Here is a 23,187-nt window from a genome sequence, read left to right as displayed (position 1 = left end):
TTTATGCACTGGCCTAACGAAAAGACTTTGCTTTTCTCCAAAAGCATTTTTACTGTGATTTTCTCGGTCCAATGCATACGAATTCCACACCAGTTTGTCCGGATATGACTGGATGAGACCAGAAATATCCGGTTTTGTTTTGGCTAACTCAATCTCAGATATTGCTACAGACTCTGTGTTTGTGTTTTCCGGATATTATCCTCGGACTTTATCGTTTTGAATGTTTTTTATCGGGGAACATTTAATTTTGAGCTTAGGTACACTAATTGGTTCCACATGGAGACACCAGCTCTACATTTTCACATTTTCTAGGGAGAAAGCCAGAGGAAGTGCGGCAAACAAACATGATATGTCTGTTTGTATCGATGACATTTTATGCACTTGCCTAACGAACAGACTTTGCTTTTTTCCAAAACCATTTTTACTATGATTTTCTCGGTCCATTGCATACAAAATCCAAACTACTTTTTCCGGATATGACTGGATGAAACCAGAAATATCCGGTTGTGTTCTGGCTAACCCAATGCGATATATTGTGAATGGCTCTGTGTTTGTGTTTTCTGGAGATTATCGATGGCCTTTATTTTTTTGAATATTTTTATCAGGGAACATTTAATTTTGTGATGGGAAACACTAATTGGTTCCACAGGGAGACACCAGCTCTACACATTCATATTTTCTAGGAAGAAAGCTAGAGGAAGTGTTGCAAACAAACATGATATTTCTGTTTGTATTGATAACTTTTTATGCACTTGCCTAACGAAAAGACTTTGCTTTTCAGCAAAGCCATTTTTACTCTGATTTTCTTGGTCCATTCCATACGAATTCCACACCATTTTGTCTGGATATGACTGGATGAGACCAGAAATATCCGGTTTTGTTTTGGCTAACTCAATCTCAGATATTGCTACAGCCTCTTGTTTGTGTTTTCCGGATATAATCCTCAGACTTTACCGTTTTGAATGTTTTTTATCGGGGAACATTTAATTTTGAGCTTAGGTACACAAATTGGTTCCACATGGAGACACCAGCTCTACATTTTCATATTTTCTAGGGAGAAAGCCAGAGGAACTGCGGCAAACAAACATGATATTTCTGTTTGTATCCATGACATTTTATGCACTTGCCTAACGAAAAGACTTTGCTTTTCTCCAAAACCATTTTTACTGTGATTTGTTCAGTCCATTGCATACGAATTCCACTCCAGTTTGTCCGGATATGACTGGATGAAACCGGAATGATCCGTTTTTTTTTTTTTTTTGGCTAACTCAATCCCAGATAATGCTACAGCCTCTGTGTTTGTGTATTCCTGATATTATCAACGGAATTTATTGTTCTGAATGTTTTTTATCAGGGAACATTTAATTTTGTGCTTGGAAACACTAACTGGTTCCACATGGAGACACCAGCTCTACACAATCGCAGTTTCTAGGGAGAAAGCTAGAGGTACTGCGGCAAACAAACATGATATTTCTGTTTGTATCGATGACAGTTTATGCACTTGCCTAAAGAAAAGACTTTGCTTTTCTCCAAAACCATTTTTACTGTGATTTTCTCTGTCCATTGCATACGAATTCCACACCAGTTTGTCCGGATATGACTGGATGAAACCAGAAATATCCGGTTGTGTTTTGGCTAACTCAGTCCCAGATATTGCTACAGACTCTGTGTTTGTGTTTTCCGGATATTATCCTCGGACTTTATTGTTTTGAATGTTTTTTATTGTGGAACATTTAATTTTGAGCTTGGATACACTAATTGGTACCACATGGAGACATAAGCTCTACAGATTTTTATTTTCTAGGGAGAAAGCAGGAGGAACTGCGGCAAACAAACATGATATGTCTGTTTGTATAGATGAAATTTTATGCACTTGCCTAACGAAAAGACTTTGCTTTTCTCCAAAACCATTTTTACTATGATTTTCTCGGTCCATTGCATTCGAAATCCAAACTACTTTTTCCGGATATGACTGGATGAAACCAGAAATATCCAGTTGTGTTCTGCTAACCCAATGCGATATATTGTGAATGGCTCTGTGTTTGTGTTTTCTGGAGATTATCGATGGACTTTATGGCTTTGCATGTTTTTATCAGGGAAAATTTAATTTTGTACCGTTGAAACACTAATTGGTTCATCATGGGGACACCAGCTCTACACATTCGTATTTTCTAGGGAGAAAGCTAGAGGAACTGCGGCAAACAAACATGATATTTCTGTTTGTATTGATGACAGTTTATGCACTTGCCTAACGAAAAGTTTTTGCTTTTCTCCAAAACCACTTTTACTGTGATTTTCTCGGTCCATTGCATACGAATTCCACACCAGTTTGTCCGGATATGACTGGATGAAACCAGAAATATCCGGTTGTGTTTTGGCTACCTCAATCCCAGATATTGCTACAGCCTCTGTGTTTGTGTTTTCCGGATATTATCCTCAGACTTTATCGTTTTGAATGTTTTTTTTCGGGGAACATTTAATTTTGAGCTTAGGTACACTAATTGGTTCCACATGGAGATACCAGCTCTATATTTTCATATTTCTAAGGAGAAAGCCAGAGGAACTGCGGCAAACAAACATGATATGTCTGTTTGTATAGATGACCTTTTATGCACTTGCCTAACGAAAAGACTTTGCTTTTTAGGAAAGCCATTTTTACTCTGATTTTCTTGGTCCATTCCATACGAATTCCACACCACTTTGTCTGGATATGACTGGATGAGACCAGAAATATCCGGTTTTGTTTTGGCTAACTCAATCTCAGATATTGCTACAGCCTCTGTGTTTGTGTTTTCCGGATATTATCCTCAGACTTTATCGTTTTGAATGTTTTTTATCGGGGAACATTTAATTTTGAGCTTAGGTACACAAATTGGTTCCACATGGAGACACCAGCTCTACATTTTCATATTTTCTAGGGAGAAAGCTAGAGGAAATGCGGCAAACAAACATGATATTTCTGTTTGTATCCATGACATTTTATGCACTTGCATAACAAAAAGACTTTGCTTTTCTCCAAAACCATTTTTACTGTGATTTTTTCAGTCCATTGCATACGAATTCCACTCCAGTTTGTCCGGATATGACTGGATGAAACCAGAAATATCCGGTTTTGTTTTGGCTAACTCAATCCCAGATATTGCTACAGCATCTGTGTTTGTGTATTCCTGATATTTTCCACGGACTTTATTGATTTGAATGTTTTTTATCAGGGAACATTTAATTTTGTGATTGGAAACACTAACTGGTTCCACATGGAGACATAAGCTCTACAGATTTTTATTTTCTAGGGAGAAAGCAGGAGGAACTGCGGCAAACAAACGTGATATGTCTGTTTGTATAGATGACATTTTATGCACTTGCCTAACGAAAAGACTTTGCTTTTCTCCAAAACCATTTTTACTATGATTTTCTCGGTCCATTGCATTCGAAATCCAAACTACTTTTTCCGGATATGACTGGATGAAACCAGAAATATCCAGTTGTGTTCTGCTAACCCAATGCGATATATTGTGAATGGCTCTGTGTTTGTGTTTTCTGGAGATTATCGATGGACTTTATGGCTTTGCATGTTTTTATCAGGGAAAATTTAATTTTGTACCGTTGAAACACTAATTGGTTCATCATGGGGACACCAGCTCTACACATTCGTATTTTCTAGGGAGAAAGCTAGAGGAACTGCGGCAAACAAGCATGATATTTCTGTTTGTATCGATGACAGTTTATGCACTTGCCTAACGAAAAGTTTTTGCTTTTCTCCAAAACCATTTTTACTGTGATTTTCTCGGTCCATTGCATACGAATTCCACACCAGTTTGTCCGGATATGACTGGATGAAACCAGAAATATCCGGTTGTGTTTTGGCTACCTCAATCCCAGATATTGCTACAGACTATGTGTTTGTGTTTTCCGGATGTTATCAACGGACTATATTGTTTTGAATATTTTTTTATCGGGGAACATGTAATTTTGAGCTTAGATACACTAATTGGTTCCACATGGAGACAACGGCTCTACACATTCATATTTTCTAGGGAGAAAGCTAGATGAACTGCGGCAAAGAAACATGATATTTCTGTTTGTATCCATGACATTTTATGCACTATCCTAACGAAAAGACTTTGCTTTTCTCCAAAAGCATTTTTACTGTGATTTTCTCGGTCCAATGCATACGAATTCCACACCAGTTTGTCCGGATATGACTGGATGAGACCAGAAATATCCGGTTTTGTTTTGGCTAACTCAATCTCAGATATTGCTACAGACTCTGTGTTTGTGTTTTCCGGATATTATCCTCGGACTTTATCGTTTTGAATGTTTTTTATCGGGGAACATTTAATTTTGAGCTTAGGTACACTAATTGATTCCACATGGAGACACCAGCTCTACATTTTCACATTTTCTAGGGAGAAAGCCAGAGGAAGTGCGGCAAACAAACATGATATGTCTGTTTGTATCGATGACATTTTATGCACTTGCCTAACGAACAGACTTTGCTTTTTTCCAAAACCATTTTTACTATGATTTTCTCGGTCCATTGCATACAAAATCCAAACTACTTTTTCCGGATATGACTGGATGAAACCAGAAATATCCGGTTGTGTTCTGGCTAACCCAATGTGATATATTATGAATGGCTCTGTGTTTGTGTTTTCTGGAGATTATCGATGGCCTTTATTTTTTTGAATATTTTTATCAGGGAACATTTAATTTTGTGATGGGAAACACTAATTGGTTCCACAGGGAGACACCAGCTCTACACATTCATATTTTCTAGGAAGAAAGCTAGAGGAAGTGTTGCAAACAAACATGATATTTCTGTTTGTATTGATGACATTTTATGCACTTGCCTAACGAAAAGACTTTGCTTTTCAGCAAAGCCATTTTTACTCTGATTTTCTTGGTCCATTCCATACGAATTCCACACCATTTTGTCTGGATATGACTGGATGAGACCAGAAATATCCGGTTTTGTTTTGGCTAACTCAATCTCAGATATTGCTACAGCCTCTTGTTTGTGTTTTCCGGATATAATCCTCAGACTTTACCGTTTTGAATGTTTTTTATTGGGGAACATTTAATTTTGAGCTTAGGTACACAAATTGGTTCCACATGGAGACACCAGCTCTACATTTTCATATTTTCTAGGGAGAAAGCCAGAGGAACTGCGGCAAACAAACATGATATTTCTGTTTGTATCCATGACATTTTATGCACTTGCCTAACGAAAAGACTTTGCTTTTCTCCAAAACCATTTTTACTGTGATTTTTTCAGTCCATTGCATACGAATTCCACTCCAGTTTGTCCGGATATGACTGGATGAAACCGGAATGATCCGTTTTTTTTTTTTTTTTGGCTAACTCAATCCCAGATAATGCTACAGCATCTGTGTTTGTGTATTCCTGATATTATCAACGGAATTTATTGTTCTGAATGTTTTTTATCAGGGAACATTTAATTTTGTGCTTGGAAACACTAACTGGTTCCACATGGAGACACCAGCTCTACACAATCGCAGTTTCTAGGGAGAAAGCTAGAGGAAATGCGGCAAACAAACATGATATTTCTGTTTGTATCGATGACAGTTTATGCACTTGCCTAAAGAAAAGACTTTGGTTTTCTCCAAAACCATTTTTACTGTGATTTTCTCTATCCATTGCATACGAATTCCACACCAGTTTGTCCGGATATGACTGGATGAAACCAGAAATATCCGGTTGTGTTTTGGCTAACTCAATCCCAGATATTGCTACAGACTCTGTGTTTGTGTTTTCCGGATATTATCCTCGGACTTTATTGTTTTGAATGTTTTTTATTGTGGAACATTTAATTTTGAGCTTGGATACACTAATTGGTACCACATGGAGACATAAGCTCTACAGATTTTTATTTTCTAGGGAGAAAGCAGGAGGAACTGCGGCAAACAAACATGATATGTCTGTTTGTATAGATGACATTTTATGCACTTGCCTAACGAACAGACTTTGCTTTTCTCCAAAACCATTTTTACTATGATTTTCTCGGTCCATTGCATTCGAAATCCAAACTACTTTTTCCGGATATGACTGGATGAAACCAGAAATATCCGCTTGTGTTCTGGCTAACCCAATGCGATATATTGTGAATGGCTCTGTGTTTGTGTTTTCTGGAGATTATCGATGGACTTTATGGCTTTGCATGTTTTTATCAGGGAACATTTAATTTTGTACCGTTGAAACACTAATTGGTTCATCATGGGGACACCAGCTCTACACATTCGTATTTTCTAGGGAGAAAGCTAGAGGAACTGCGGCAAACAAGCATGATATTTCTGTTTGTATCGATGACAGTTTATGCACTTGCCTAACGAAAAGTTTTTGCTTTTCTCCAAAACCATTTTTACTGTGATTTTCTCGGTCCATTGCATACGAATTCCACACCAGTTTGTCCGGATATGACTGGATGAAACCAGAAATATCCGGTTGTGTTTTGGCTACCTCAATCCCAGATATTGCTACAGACTATGTGTTTGTGTTTTCCGGATGTTATCAACGGACTATATTGTTTTGAATATTTTTTTATCGGGGAACATGTAATTTTGAGCTTAGATACACTAATTGGTTCCACATGGAGACAACGGCTCTACACATTCGTATTTTCTAGGGAGAAAGCTAGATGAACTGCGGCAAAGAAACATGATATTTCTGTTTGTATCCATGACATTTTATGCACTGGCCTAACGAAAAGACTTTGCTTTTCTCCAAAAGCATTTTTACTGTGATTTTCTCGGTCCAATGCATACGAATTCCACACCAGTTTGTCCGGATATGACTGGATGAGACCAGAAATATCCGGTTTTGTTTTGGCTAACTCAATCTCAGATATTGCTACAGACTCTGTGTTTGTGTTTTCCGGATATTATCCTCGGACTTTATCGTTTTGAATGTTTTTTATCGGGGAACATTTAATTTTGAGCTTAGGTACACTAATTGGTTCCACATGGAGACACCAGCTCTACATTTTCACATTTTCTAGGGAGAAAGCCAGAGGAAGTGCGGCAAACAAACATGATATGTCTGTTTGTATCGATGACATTTTATGCACTTGCCTAACGAACAGACTTTGCTTTTTTCCAAAACCATTTTTACTATGATTTTCTCGGTCCATTGCATACAAAATCCAAACTACTTTTTCCGGATATGACTGGATGAAACCAGAAATATCCGGTTGTGTTCTGGCTAACCCAATGTGATATATTGTGAATGGCTCTGTGTTTGTGTTTTCTGGAGATTATCGATGGCCTTTATTTTTTTGAATATTTTTATCAGGGAACATTTAATTTTGTGATGGGAAACACTAATTGGTTCCACAGGGAGACACCAGCTCTACACATTCATATTTTCTAGGAAGAAAGCTAGAGGAAGTGTTGCAAACAAACATGATATTTCTGTTTGTATCCATGACATTTTATGCACTGGCCTAACGAAAAGACTTTGCTTTTCAGCAAAGCCATTTTTACTCTGATTTTCTTGGTCCATTCCATACTAATTCCACACCATTTTGTCTGGATATGACTGGATGAGACCAGAAATATCCGGTTTTGTTTTGGCTAACTCAATCTCAGATATTGCTACAGCCTCTTGTTTGTGTTTTCCGGATATTATCCTCAGACTTTACCGTTTTGAATGTTTTTTATTGGGGAACATTTAATTTTGAGCTTAGGTACACAAATTGGTTCCACATGGAGATACCAGCTCTACATTTTCATATTTTCTAGGGAGAAAGCCAGAGGAACTGTGGCAAACAAACATGATATTTCTGTTTGTATCCATGACATTTTATGCACTTGCCTAACGAAAAGACTTTGCTTTTCTCCAAAACCATTTTTACTGTGATTTTTTCGGTCCATTGCATACGAATTCCACTCCAGTTTGTCCGGATATGACTGGATGAAACCGGAATGATCCGTTTTTTTTTTTTTTGGGCTAACTCAATCCCAGATAATGCTACAGCCTCTGTGTTTGTGTATTCCTGATATTATCAACGGAATTTATTGTTCTGAATGTTTTTTATCAGGGAACATTTAATTTTGTGCTTGGAAACACTAACTGGTTCCACATGGAGACACCAGCTCTACACAATTGCAGTTTCTAGGGAGAAAGCTAGAGGAACTGTGGCAAACAAACATGATATTTCTGTTTGTATCGATGACAGTTTATGCACTTGCCTAAAGAAAAGACTTTGCTTTCTCCAAAACCATTTTTACTGTGATTTTCTCGGTCCATTGCATACGAATTCCACACCAGTTTGTCCGGATATGACTGGATGAAACCAGAAATATCCGGTTGTGTTTTGGCTAACTCAATCCCAGATATTGCTACAGCCTCTGTGTTTGTGTTTTCCGGATATTATCCTCGGACTTTATTGTTTTGAATGTTTTTTATTGTGGAACATTTAATTTTGAGCTTGGATACACTAATTGGTACCACATGGAGACATAAGCTCTACAGATTTTTATTTTCTAGGGAGAAAGCAGGAGGAACTGCGGCAAACAAACATGATATGTCTGTTTGTATAGATGACATTTTATGCACTTGCCTAACGAAAAGACTTTGCTTTTCTCCAAAACCATTTTTACTATGATTTTCTCGGTCCATTGCATTCGAAATCCAAACTACTTTTTCCGGATATGACTGGATGTAACCAGAGATATCCGCTTGTGTTCTGGCTAACCCAATGTGATATATTGTGAATGGCTCTGTGTTTGTGTTTTCTGGAGATTATCGATGGACTTTATGGCTTTGCATGTTTTTATCAGGGATCATTTAATTTTGTACCGTTGAAACACTAATTGGTTCATCATGGGGACACCAGCTCTACACATTCGTATTTTCTAGGGAGAAAGCTAGAGGAACTGCAGCAAACAAGCATGATATTTCTGTTTGTATCGATGACAGTTTATGCACTTGCCTAACGAAAAGTTTTTGCTTTTCTCCAAAACCATTTTTACTGTGATTTTCTCGGTCCATTGCATACGAATTCCACACCAGTTTGTCCGGATATGACTGGATGAAACCAGAAATATCCAGTTGTGTTTTGGCTACCTCAATCCCAGATATTGCTACAGACTATGTGTTTGTGTTTTCCGGATGTTATCAACGGACTATATTGTTTTGAATATTTTTTATCGGGGAACATGTAATTTTGAGCTTAGATACACTAATTGGTTCCACATGGAGACACCGGCTCTACACATTCGTATTTTCTAGGGAGAATGCTAGAGGAACTGCGGCAAAGAAACATGATATTTCTGTTTGTATCCATGACATTTTATGCACTGTCCTAACGAAAAGACTCTGCTTTTCTCCAAAAGCATTTTTACTGTGATTTTCTCGGTCCATTGCATACGAATTCCAAACGACTTTTCCCGAAAATGATGAATGAAACCAGAAATATCCAGTTGTGTTTTGGCTAACTCAGTGCCAAATATTGTGAAAGTTCCTGTGTTTGTGTTTTCTGGATATTATCGATGGACTTTATTGCTTTGCATGTTTTTATCAGGGAACATTTAATTTTGTACCGTTGAAACACTAATTGGTTCATCATGGTGACACCAGCTCTGCACATTCGTATTTTCTGGGGAGAAAGCTAGAAGAACTGTGGCAAACAAACGTGATATTTCTGTTTGTATAGATGACATTTTATGCACTTGCCTAACGAAAAGACTTTGCTTTTCAGCAAAGCCATTTTTACTCTGATTTTCTTGGTCCATTCCATACGAATTCCACACCACTTTGTCTGGATATGAATGGATGAGACCAGAAATATCCGGTTTTGTTTTGGCTAACTCAATCTCAGATATTGCTACAGCCTCTGTGTTTGTGTTTTCCGGATATTATCCTCAGACTTTATCGTTTTGAATGTTTTTTATCGGGGAAATTTAATTTTGAGCTTAGGTACACAAATTGGTTCCACATGGAGACACCAGCTCTACATTTTCATATTTTCTAGGGAGAAAGCCAGAGGAAGTGCGGCAAACAAACATGATATTTCTGTTTGTATCCATGACATTTTATGCACTTGCCTAACGAAAAGACTTTGCTTTTCTCCAAAACCATTTTTACTGTGATTTTTTCGGTCCATTGCATACGAATTCCACTCCAGTTTGTCCGGATATGACTGGATGAGACCAGAAATATCCGATTTTTTTTTTTTTGCTAACTCAATCCCAGATATTGCTACAGCCTCTGTGTTTGTGTATTCCTGATATTTTCCACGGACTTTATTGATTTGAATGTTTTTTTATCAGGGAACATTTAATTTTGTGCTTGGAAACACTAACTGGTTCCACATGGAGACACCAGCTCTACACAATCGCAGTTTCTAGGGAGAAAGCTAGAGGTACTGCGGCAAACAAACATGATATTTCTGTTTGTATCGATGACAGTTTATGCACTTGCCTAAAGAAAAGACTTTGCTTTTCTCCAAAACCATTTTTACTGTGATTTTCTCGGTGCATTGCATACGCATTCCACACCAGTTTGTCCGGATATGACTGGATGAAATAAGAAATATCCGGTTGTGTTTTGGCTAACTCAATCCCAGATATTGCTACAGACTATGTGTTTGTGTTTTCCGGATGTTATCAACGGACTATATTGTTTTGAATATTTTTTATCGGGGAACATGTAATTTTGAGCTTGGATACACTAATTGGTACCACATGGAGACATAAGCTCTACAGATTTTTATTTTCTAGGGAGAAAGCTAGAGGAACTGCGGCAAACAAACATGATATGTCTGTTTGAATAGATGACATTTTATGCACTTGCCTAACGAAAAGACTTTGCTTTTCTCCAAAACCATTTTTACTATGATTTTCTCGGTCCATTGCATACGAATTCCAAACGACTTTTCCCGGAAATGATGGATGAAACCAGAAATATCCGGTTGTGTTCTGGCTAACCCAACGCGATATATTGTGAATGGCTCTGTGTTTGTGTTTTCTGGAGATTATCGATGGACTTTATGGCTTTGCATGTTTTTATCAGGGAACATTTAATTTTGTACCGTTGAAACACTAATTGGTTCATCATGGGGACACCAGCTCTACACATTCGTATTTTCTAGGGAGAAAGATAGAGGAACTGCGGCAAACAAACATGATATTTCTGTTTGTATAGATGACATTTTATGCACTTGCCTAACGAAAAGACTTTGCTTTTCAGCAAAGCCATTTTTACTCTGATTTTCTTGGTCCATTCCATACGAATTCCACACCACTTTGTCTGGATATGACTGGATGAGACCAGAAATATCCGGTTTTGTTTTGGCTAACTCAATCTCAGATATTGCTACAGCCTCTGTGTTTGTGTTTTCCGGATATTATCCTCGGACTTTATCGTTTTGAATGTTTTTTATCGGGGAACATTTAATTTTGAGCTTAGGTACACTAATTGGTTCCACATGGAGATACCAGCTCTACATTTTCATATTTTCTAGGGAGAAAGCAAGAGGAACTGCGGCAAACAAACATGATATATCTGTTTGTTTCCATGACATTTTGTGCACTTGCCTAACGAAAAGACTTTGCTTTTCTCCAACACCATTTTTGCTGTGATTTTTTTGGTCCATTGCATGCGAATTCCACTCCAGTTTGTCCGGATATGACTGGATGAAACCGGAATTATCCGCTTTTTTTTTTTTTTGGCTAACTCAATCCCAGATATTGCTACAGCCTCTGTGTTTGTGTATTCCTGATTTTTTCCACGGACTTTATTGATTTGAATGTTTTTTATCAGGGAACATTTAATTTTGTGCTTGGAAACACTGGTTCCACATGGAGACACCAGCTCAACACACTTGTATTTTATAGGGAGACATATACTGGAACTGTGTCAAAGAACATGATATTTCTGTTAGTATCGATCACATTTGATGCATTTGCCTAAAGAAAAGACTTTGCTTTTATCCAAAATCATTTTTACATTGATTTTCTCGGTCCATTGCATACGAATTCCACACCAGTTTGTCCGGATATGACTGGATGAAACCAGAAATATCCGGTTTTGTTTTGGCTAACTCAATCTCAGATATTGCTACAGCCTCTGTGTTTTTGTTTTCTGGATATTATCCATGGATTTTATTGTTTTGAATGTTTTTAATCAGGGAATATTTTATTTTGAGCTTGAATACAGTAATTGGTTCCACATAGAGACAGCAGCTCTAAATACTCGTATTTTCTAGGGAGAAAGCTAGAGGAACTGTGGCAAACAAACATGATATTTCTGTTTGTATAGATGACATTTTATGCACCTGCCTAAAGAAAAGACTTTGCTTTTCTCCAATCCATTTTTACTGTGATTTTCTCGGTCCATTGCATACGAATTCCACACCAGTTTCTCCGGATATGACTGGATGAAACTTGATATATCCAGTTTAGTTTTGGATAACTCAGTCCCAGATATTGCTACATCCTCTGTGTATGTGTATTCCTAATATTATCCACGGACTTTATTGGTTTGAATATTTTTTATCAGGGAACTTTTAATTTTTTGCTTGGAAACACTAATTGGTTCCACATGGAGACACCAGCTCTACACATTCCTATTTTCTAGGGAGAAAGCTAGAGAACTGCGGCAAACAAACATGATATTTCCGTTTGTATATATGAAATTTTATGCACTTGCCTAACGAAAAGACTTTGCTTTTCTCCAAAACAATTTTTACTGTGATTTTCTCGGTCCATTGCATACGAATTCCACACCACTTGCCCAGATATGACTGGGTGAATCCAGAAATGTCCGGTTGCGTTTTGGCTAACTCAACCAGAAATATTGTGAAAGCCTCTGTGTTGGTGTCTTCTGGATATTATCGATGTACTTTATTGTTTTCAATGTTTTTTATCAGGGAACATTTAATTTTGGGCTGCAAAACACTATTTGGTTCCACATGGAGACACCAGTTCTACACATTCGTATTTTCTATGGAGAAAGCTAGAGGAACTGCGGCAAACAAACATGATATTTCTGTTTGTACAAATGACATTTTATGCACTTGCCTTACTAAAAGGCTTTGCTTTTCTCCAAAAACATTTTTACTGTGATTTTCTCGGTCCATTGCATACAAATTCAACACCAGTTTGTCCGGATATGACTGGATGAAACCGGAAATAACCGGTTTCCTTTTGGCTAACTCAATCCCAGATATTGCTACAGCCTCTGTGTTTGTTTTTTCTGGATATTATTAATGGACTTTATTGTTTTGAATGGTTTTTTATTGGGGAACATTTTATTTTTGCCTTGGATACCATAATTGGTTCCACATGGACACACCAGGTCACATATTCATACTTTCTAGGGAGAAAGCTAGAGGAACTGCGGCAAACACACCTGATATTTCTGTTAGTATGGATGACATTTGATGCACTTGGCTAATGAACAGACTTTGCTTTTCTCCAAAACCATTTTTACTATGATTTTCTCTGTCCATTGCATATGAATTCCACACCAGTTTGTCCATATATAACTGGATGAAACCGGATATATCCAGTTTAGTTTTGGCTAACTCAATCCCAGATATTACTACAGCCTCTGTGTTTGTGTTTTCTGGATATTATCCACGGAATTTATTGGTTTGAATTTTTTTTTATCAGGGAACATTTAATTTTGTGCTTGGGAACACTAATTGGTTCCACATGCAGACACAAGCTCTACACATTTGTACTTTCTAGGCAGAAAGCTAGAGGAACTGTGGCAAACAAACATGATATTTCTGTTTGTATAAATGACTTTTTATGCACTTGCCTAAGGAAAAGACTGCTTTTCTCCAAAACCATTTTCAATGTGATTTTCTTGGTCCATTGCATACGAATTCCACACCACTTTGTCCAGATATGACTGGATGAAACCAGAAATATCCGGCTGTGTTTGGCTAACTCAATCCGAAATATTGTGAAAGCCTCTGTGTTTGTGTTTTCTGGATATTATCGATGGACTTTACAGTTTTGAATGTTTTTATCAGGGAACATTTAATTTTGTACCATTGAAACACTAATTTTTTCCACATGGAGACACCAGCTCCACACATTCGAATATTCTAGGGAGAAAGCTAGAGGAACTGTGGCAAACAAACATGATATTTCTGTTTTTATAGATGGCATTTTATGCACTTGCCTATGGAAAAGACTTTGCTTTCCTCCACAAAAATTTTTTTTCTGTGATTTTCTCGGTCCATTGCATACGAATTCCACACCAGTTTCTCCAGATATGACTGGATTAAACCGGAAATATCCGGTTCTTTACTGGCTAACCCAATGCGATATATTGTGAATGGCTCTGTGTTTGTGTTTTCCTTATATTACCCAAGGACTTTATTGGTTTGAATGTTTTTTATCAGGGAACATTTAATTTTTTGCTTGGAAACACTAATTGGTTCCACATGGAGACAACAGCTCTGCACATTCGTATTTTTAAGGGAGAAAGCTAGAGGAACTGCGGCAAACAAACATGATATTTCTGTATAGATGACATTTTATGTACTTGCCTAATGAAAAGACTTTGCTTTTCTCCAAAACCATTTTTACTGTGATTTTCTCGGTCCATTGCATACGAATTCCAAACCACTTTGTCCGGATATGACTGGATGAAACCCGAAATATCCGGTTGGGGTTTGGCTAACTCAATCCGAAATATTGCTACAGCCTCCGTGTTTGTGTTTTCCTGATATTATTGATGGACTTTATTGTTTTGAATATATTTTTCAGGGAACATTTAATTTTGTACCATTGATACACTAATTCGTTCATCATGTGGACACCAGCTCCAGAAATTCGTATTTTCTAGGGAGAAAGCTAGAGGAACTGCGGCAAAAAAACATGATATGACTGTTTCTATAGATGACATTTGATGCATTTGCCTAACGAAAAGACTTTGCTTTTCCCAAAACCATTTTTACATTGATTTTCTTGGTCCAATTCATACGAATTCCACACCAGTTTCTCCGGATATGACTGGATGAAACCGGAAATATCCGGGGTTTTTTTGGCTAACTCAATCCCAGATATTGCTACAGCCTCTGTGTTTGTGTTTTCCTGATATTATCCATGGACTCTATTTGTTTGAATGTTTTTTTATCAAGGAACATGTAATTTTGTGCTGCGAAACACTAATTGTTTCCACATGGAGACAGCCGCTCTACACATTCCTATTTTCTAGGGAGAAAGCTAGAGGAACTGCCGCAAACAAGCATGATATTTTTGTTTATATAGATGACATTTTATGCACTTGCGCAATGAAAAGACTTTGCTTTTCTCCAAAACCATTTTTACTGTGATTTTCTCAGTCCATTGCATACCAATTCCACACCAGTTTATCCAGATATGACTGGATGAAACCGGATATATGCGGTATTGTTTTGGCTAACTCAAACCTAGATATTGATACAGCCTCTGTGTTTGTGTTTTCTGGATATTATCGATGGACTTTATTGTTTTGAATGTTTTTTATTAGGGTACATTTTATTTTGAGCTTGGATACAGTTATTATATCAAAATGGAGACACCAGCTCAACACATTTGTATTTTATAGGGAGACATCTACTGGAACTGCGTCAAAGAACATGAAATTTCTGTTAGTATCGATCACATTTTATGGAATTGCCTAACGAAAAGACTTTGCTTTTCTCCAAAACCATTTTTACTGTGATTTTCTAGGTCCATTGCATATGAATTCCACACCAGTAGTCCGGATATTACTAGATGAAACCGGAAATATGCATTTTTGTTCTTGCTAACTCAATCCCAGATATTGCTACCGCCTCTGTGTTTTTGTTTTCTGGATATTATCCATGGATTTTATTGTTTTGAATGTTTTTAATCGGGGAATATTTTATTTTGAATTTGTATACAGTGATTGGTTGCACATAGAGACAGCAGCTCTACATACTCGTATTTTCTAGGGAGAAAGCTAGAGGAACTGTGGCAAACAAACATGATATTTCTGTTTGTATAGATGACATTTCATGCAGTTGCCTAACAAAAAGACTTTGCTTTTCTCCAAAACCATTTTTACTGTGATTTTCTCAGTCCATTGCATACGCATTCCACACCAGTTTGTCCGGATATGACTGGATGAAACCAGAAATATCCGGTTGTGTTGTGGCTAACTCAATCCCAGATATTGCTACCGACTCTGTGTTTGTGTTTTCCGGATATTATCCTCGGACTTTATTGTTTTGAATGTTTTTTATTGTGGAACATTTAATTTTGAGCTTGGATACACTAATTGGTACCACATGGAGACATAAGCTCTACAGATTTTTATTTTCTAGGGAGAAAGCTAGAGGAACTGCGGCAAACAAACATGATATGTCTGTTTGTATAGATGACATTTTATGCACTTGCCTAACGAAAAGACTTTGCTTTTCTCCAAAACCATTTTTACTATGATTTTCTCGGTCCATTGCATACGAAATCCAAACTACTTTTTCCGGATATGACTGCATGAAACCAGAAATATCCGGTTGTGTTCTGGCTAACCCAATGCGATATATTGTGAATGGCTCTGTGTTTGTGTTTTCTGGAGATTATCGATGGACTTTATGGCTTTGCATGTTTTTATCAGGGAACATTTAATTTTGTACCGTTGAAACACTAATTGGTTCATCATGGGGACACCAGCTCTACACATTCGTATTTCTAGGGAGAAAGCTAGAGGAACTGTGGCAGACAAACATGATATTTCTGTTTGTATCGATGACAGTTTATGCATTGCCTAACGAAAAACTTTGCTTTTCAGCAAAGCCATTTTTAATCTGATTTTCTTGGTCCATTCCATACGAATTCCACACCACTTTGTCTGGATATGACTGGATGAGACCAGAAATATCCGGTTTTGTTTTGGCTAACTCAATCTCAGATATTGCTACAGCCTCTGTGTTTGTGTTTTCCGGATATTATCCTCGGACTTTATCGTTTTGAATGTTTTTTATCGGGGAACATTTAATTTTTAGCTTAGGTACACAAATTGGTTCCACATGGAGACACCAGCTCTACATTTTCATATTTTCTAGGGAGAAAGCCAGAGGAACTGCAGCAAACAAACATGATATTTCTGTTTGTATCCATGACATTTTATGCACTTGCCTAACGAAAAGACTTTGCTTTTCTCCAAAACCATTTTTACTGTGATTTTTTCGGTCCATTGCATACGAATTCCACTCCAGTTTGTCCGGATATGACTGGATGAGAGCAGAAATATCCGGTTTTTTTTTTTGGCTAACTCAATCCCAGATATTGCTACAGCCTCTGTGTTTGTGTATTCCTGATATTTTCCACGGACTTTATTGATTTGAATGTTTTTTATCAGGGAACATTTAATTTTGTGCTTGGAAACACTAACTGGTTCCACATGGAGACACCAGCTCTACACAATCGCAGTTTCTAGGGAGAAAGCTAGAGGAACTGCGGCAAACAAACATGATATTTCTGTTTGTATCGATGACAGTTTATGCACTTGCCTAAAGAAAAGACTTTGCTTTTCTCCAAAACCATTTTTACTGTGATTTTCTCGGTCCTTTTCATACGAATTCCACACCAGTTTGTCCGGATATGACTGGATGAAACCAGAAATATCCGGTTGTGTTTTGGCTAACTCAATCCCAGATATTGCTACAGACTCTGTGTTTGTGTTTTCCAGATATTATCCTCGGACTTTATTGTTTTGAATGTTTTTTATTGTGGAACATTTAATTTTGAGCTTGGATACACTAATTGGTACCACATGGAGACATAAGCTCTACAGATTTTTATTTTCTAGGGAGAAAGCTAGAGGAACTGCGGCAAACAAACATGATATGTCTGTTTGTATAGATGACATTTTATGCACTTGCCTAACGAAAAGACTTTGCTTTTCTCCAAAACCATTTTTACTATGATTTTCTCGGTCGATTGCATATGAAATCCAAATTACTTTTTCCGGATATGATTGGATGAAACCAGAAATATCCGCTTGTGTTCTGGCTAACCCAATGCGATATATTGTGAATGGCTCTGTGTTTGTGTTTTCTGGAGATTATCGATGGACTTTATGGCTTTGCATGTTTTTATCAGGGAACATTTAATTTTGTACCGTTGAAACACTAATTGGTTCATCATGGGGACACCAGCTCTACACATTCGTATTTTCTAGGGAGAAAGCTAGAGGAACTGTAGCAAACAAACATGATATTTCTGTTTGTATCGATGACAGTTTATGCACTTGCCTAACGAAAAGTTTTTGCTTTCTCCAAAACCATTTTTACTGTGATTTTCACGGTCCATTGCATACGCATTCCACACCAGTTTGTCCGGATATGACTGGATGAAACCAGAAATATCCGGTTGTGTTTTGGCTAACTCAATCCCAGATATTGCTACAGACTCTGTGTTTGTTTTCCGGATATTATCCTCGGACTTTATTGTTTTGAATGTTTTTTATTGTGGAACATTTAATTTTGAGCTTGGATACACTAATTGGTACCACATGGAGACATAAGCTCTACAGATTTTTATTTTCTAGGGAGAAAGCTAGAGGAACTGCGGCAAAAAAACATGATATGTCTGTTTGTATAGATGACATTTTATGCACTTGCCTAACGAAAAGACTTTGCTTTTCTCCAAAACCATTTTTACTATGATTTTCTCGGTCCATTGCATACGAAATCCAAACTACTTTTTCCGGATATGACTGGATGAAACCAGAAATATCCGCTTGTGTTCTGGCTAACCCAATGCGATATATTGTGAATGGCTCTGTGTTTGTGTTTTCTGGAGATTATCGATGGACTTTATGGCTTTGCATGTTTTTATCAGGGAACATTTAATTTTGTACCGTTGAAACACTAATTGGTTCATCATGGGGACACCAGCTCTACACATTCGTATTTTCTAGGGAGAAAGCTAGAGGAACTGCAGCAAACAAGCATGATATTTCTGTTTGTATCGATGACAGTTTATGCACTTGCCTAACGAAAAGTTTTTGCTTTTCTCCAAAACCATTTTTACTGTGATTTTCTCGGTCCATTGCATACGAATTCCACACCAGTTTGTCCGGATATGACTGGATGAAACCAGAAATATCCGGTTATGTTTTGGCTAACTCAATCCCAGATATTGCTACAGACAATGTGTTTGTGTTTTCTGGATGTTTTCAACGGACTATATTGTTTTGAATATTTTTTTATCGGGGAACATGTAATTTTGAGCTTAGATACACTAATTGGTTCCACATGGAGACACCGGCTCTACACATTCGTATTTTCTAGGGAGAAAGCTAGAGGAACTGCGGCAAAGAAACATGATATTTCTGTTTGTATCCATGACATTTTATGCACTGGCCTAACGAAGACTCTGCTTTTCTCCAAAAGCATTTTTACTGTGATTTTCTCTGTCCATTGCATACGAATTCCAAACGACTTTTCCCGGAATTGATGGATGAAACCAGAAATATCCAGTTGTGTTTTGGCTAACTCAATGCCAAATATTGTGAAATTTTCTGTGTTTGTGTTTTCTGGATATTATCAATGGACTTTATTGCTTTGCATGTTTTTATCAGGGAACATTTAATTTTGTACCGTTGAAACACTAATTGGTTCATCATGGGGACACCAGCTCTACACATTCGTATTTTCTAGGGAGAAAGCTAGAGGAACTGCGGCAAACAAACATGATATGTCTGTTTGTATAGATGACATTTTATGCACTTGCCTAACGAAAAGACTTTGCTTTTCAGCAAAGCCATTTTTACTCTGATTTTCTTGGTCCATTCCATACGAATTCCACACCACTTTGTCTGGATATGACTGGATGAGACCAGAAATATCCGGTTTTGTTTTGGCTAACTCAATCTCAGATATTGCTACAGCCTCTGTGTTTGTGTTTTCCGGATATTATCCTCGGACTTTATCGTTTTGAATGTTTTTTATCGGGGAACATTTAATTTTGAGCTTAGGTACACTAATTGGTTCCACATGGAGATACCAGCTCTACATTTTCATATTTTCTAGGGAGAAAGCCAGAGGAACTGCGGCAAACAAACATGATATTTCTGTTTGTATCCATGACATTTTGTGCACTTGCCTAACGAAAAGACTTTGCTTTTCTCCAAAACCATTTTTACTGTGATTTTTTTGGTCCATTGCATACGAATTCCACTCCAGTTTGTCCGGATATGACTGGATGAAACCGGAATTATCCGCTTTTTTTTTTTTTTGGCTAACTCAATCCCAGATATTGCTACAGCCTCTGTGTTTGTGTATTCCTGATTTTTTCCACGGACTTTATTGATTTGAATGTTTTTTATCAGGGAACATTTAATTTTGTGCTTGGAAACACTGGTTCCACATGGAGACACCAGCTCAACACACTTGTATTTTATAGGGAGACATATACTGGAACTGTGTCAAAGAACATGATATTTCTGTTAGTATCGATCACATTTGATGCATTTGCCTAAAGAAAAGACTTTGCTTTTATCCAAAACCATTTTTACATTGATTTTCTCGGTCCATTGCATACGAATTCCACACCAGTTTGTCCGGATATGACTAGATGAAACCGGAAATATGCATTTTTGTTCTTGCTAACTCAATCCCAGATATTGCTACAGCCTCTGTGTTTTTGTTTTCTGGATATTATCCATGGATTTTATTGTTTTGAATGTTTTTAATCAGGGAATATTTTATTTTGAGCTTGAATATAGTAATTGGTTCCACATAGAGACAGCAGCTCTAAATACTCGTATTTTCTAGGGAGAAAGCTAGAGGAACTGTGGCAAACAAACATGATATTTCTGTTTGTATAGATGACATTTTATGCACCTGCCTAAAGAAAAGACTTTGCTTTTCTCCAATCCATTTTTACTGTGATTTTCTCGGTCCATTGCATACGAATTCCACACCAGTTTCTCCGGATATGACTGGATGAAACTTGATATATCCAGTTTAGTTTTGGATAACTCAGTCCCAGATATTGCTACATCCTCTGTGTATGTGTATTCCTAATATTATCCACGGACTTTATTGGTTTGAATGTTTTTTATCAGGGAACTTTTAATTTTTTGCTTGGAAACACTAATTGGTTCCACATGGAGACACCAGCTCTACACATTCCTATTTTCTAGGGAGAAAGCTAGAGAACTGCGGCAAACAAACATGATATTTCCGTTTGTATATATGAAATTTTATGCACTTGCCTAACGAAAAGACTTTGCTTTTCTCCAAAACAATTTTTACTGTGATTTTCTCGGTCCATTGCATACGAATTCCACACCACTTGCCCAGATATGACTGGGTGAATCCAGAAATGTCCGGTTGCGTTTTGGCTAACTCAACCAGAAATATTGTGAAAGCCTCTGTGTTTGTGTCTTCTGGATATTATCGATGGACTTTATTGTTTTCAATGTTTTTTATCAGGGAACATTTAATTTTGGGCTGCAAAACACTAATTGGTTCCACATGGAGACACCAGTTCTACACATTCGTATTTTCTATGGAGAAAGCTAGAGGAACTGCGGCAAACAAACAGGATATTTCTGTTTGTACAAATGACATTATATGCACTTGCCTTACTAAAAGGCTTTGCTTTTCTCCAAAAACATTTTTACTGTGATTTTCTCGGTCCATTGCATACAAATTCAACACCAGTTTGTCCGCATATGACTGGATGAAACCGGAAATAACCGGTTTTCTTTTGGCTAACTCAATCCCAGATATTGCTACAGCCTCTGTGTTTGTTTTTTCTGGATATTATTAATGGACTTTATTGTTTTGAATGGTTTTTTATTGGGGAACATTTTATTTTGACCTTGGATACCATAATTGGTTCCACATGGACACACCAGGTCACATATTCATACTTTCTAGGGAGAAAGCTAGAGGAACTGCGGCAAACACACCTGATATTTCTGTTAGTTGGATGACATTTGATGCACTTGGCTAATGAACAGACTTTGCTTTTCTCCAAAACCATTTTTACTCTGATTATCTCTGTCCATTGCATATGAATTCCACACCAGTTTGTCCATATATGACTGGATGAAACCGGATATATCCAGTTTAGTTTTGGCTAACTCAATCCCAGATATTACTACAGCCTCTGTGTTTGTGTTTTCTGGATATTATCCACGGAATTTATTGGTTTGAATTTTTTTTATCAGGGAACATTTAATTTTGTGCTTGGGAACACTAATTGGTTCCACATGCAGACACAAGCTCTACACATTTGTACTTTCTAGGCAGAAAGCTAGAGGAACTGTGGCAAACAAACATGATATTTCTGTTTGTATAAATGACTTTTTATGCACTTGCCTAAGGAAAAGACTGCTTTTCTCCAAAACCATTTTCAATGTGATTTTCTTGGTCCATTGCATACAAATTCCACACCACTTTGTCCAGATCTGACTGGATGAAACCAGAAATATCCGGCTGTGTTTGGCTAACTCAATCCGAAATATTGTGAAAGCCTCTGTGTTTGTGTTTTCTGGATATTATCGATGGACTTTACAGTTTTGAATGTTTTTATCAGGGAACATTTAATTTTGTACCATTGAAACACTAATTTTTTCCACATGGAGACACCAGCTCCACACATTCGAATATTCTAGGGAGAAAGCTAGAGGAACTGTGGCAAACAAACATGATATTTCTGTTTTTATAGATGGCATTTTATGCACTTGCCTATGGAAAAGACTTTGCTTTCCTCCACAACAATTTTTTTTCTGTGATTTTCTCGGTCCATTGCATACGAATTCCACTTCAGTTTCTCCAGATATGACTGGATTAAACCGGAAATATCCGGTTCTTTACTGGCTAACCCAATGCGATATATTGTGAATGGCTCTGTGTTTGTGTTTTCCTTATATTACCCAAGGACTTTATTGGTTTGAATGTTTTTTATCAGGGAACATTTAATTTTTTGCTTGGAAACACTAATTTGTTCCATATGGAGACACCAGCTCTGCACATTCGTATTTTTAAGAGAGAAAGCTAGAGGAAGTGCGGCAAACAAACATATTTCTGTATAGATGACATTTTATGTACTTGCCTAATGAAAAGACTTTGCTTTTCTCCAAAACCATTTTTACTGTGATTTTCTCGGTCCATTGCATACGAATTCCAAACCACTTTGTCCGGATATGACTGAATGAAACCCGAAATATCCGGTTGGGGTT

This window comes from Lepus europaeus, unplaced genomic scaffold (genome assembly GCF_033115175.1).
Source record: "Lepus europaeus isolate LE1 unplaced genomic scaffold, mLepTim1.pri SCAFFOLD_28, whole genome shotgun sequence".
NCBI lineage: Eukaryota > Metazoa > Chordata > Mammalia > Lagomorpha > Leporidae > Lepus > Lepus europaeus.
This window is presented reverse-complemented; position numbering follows the sequence as displayed.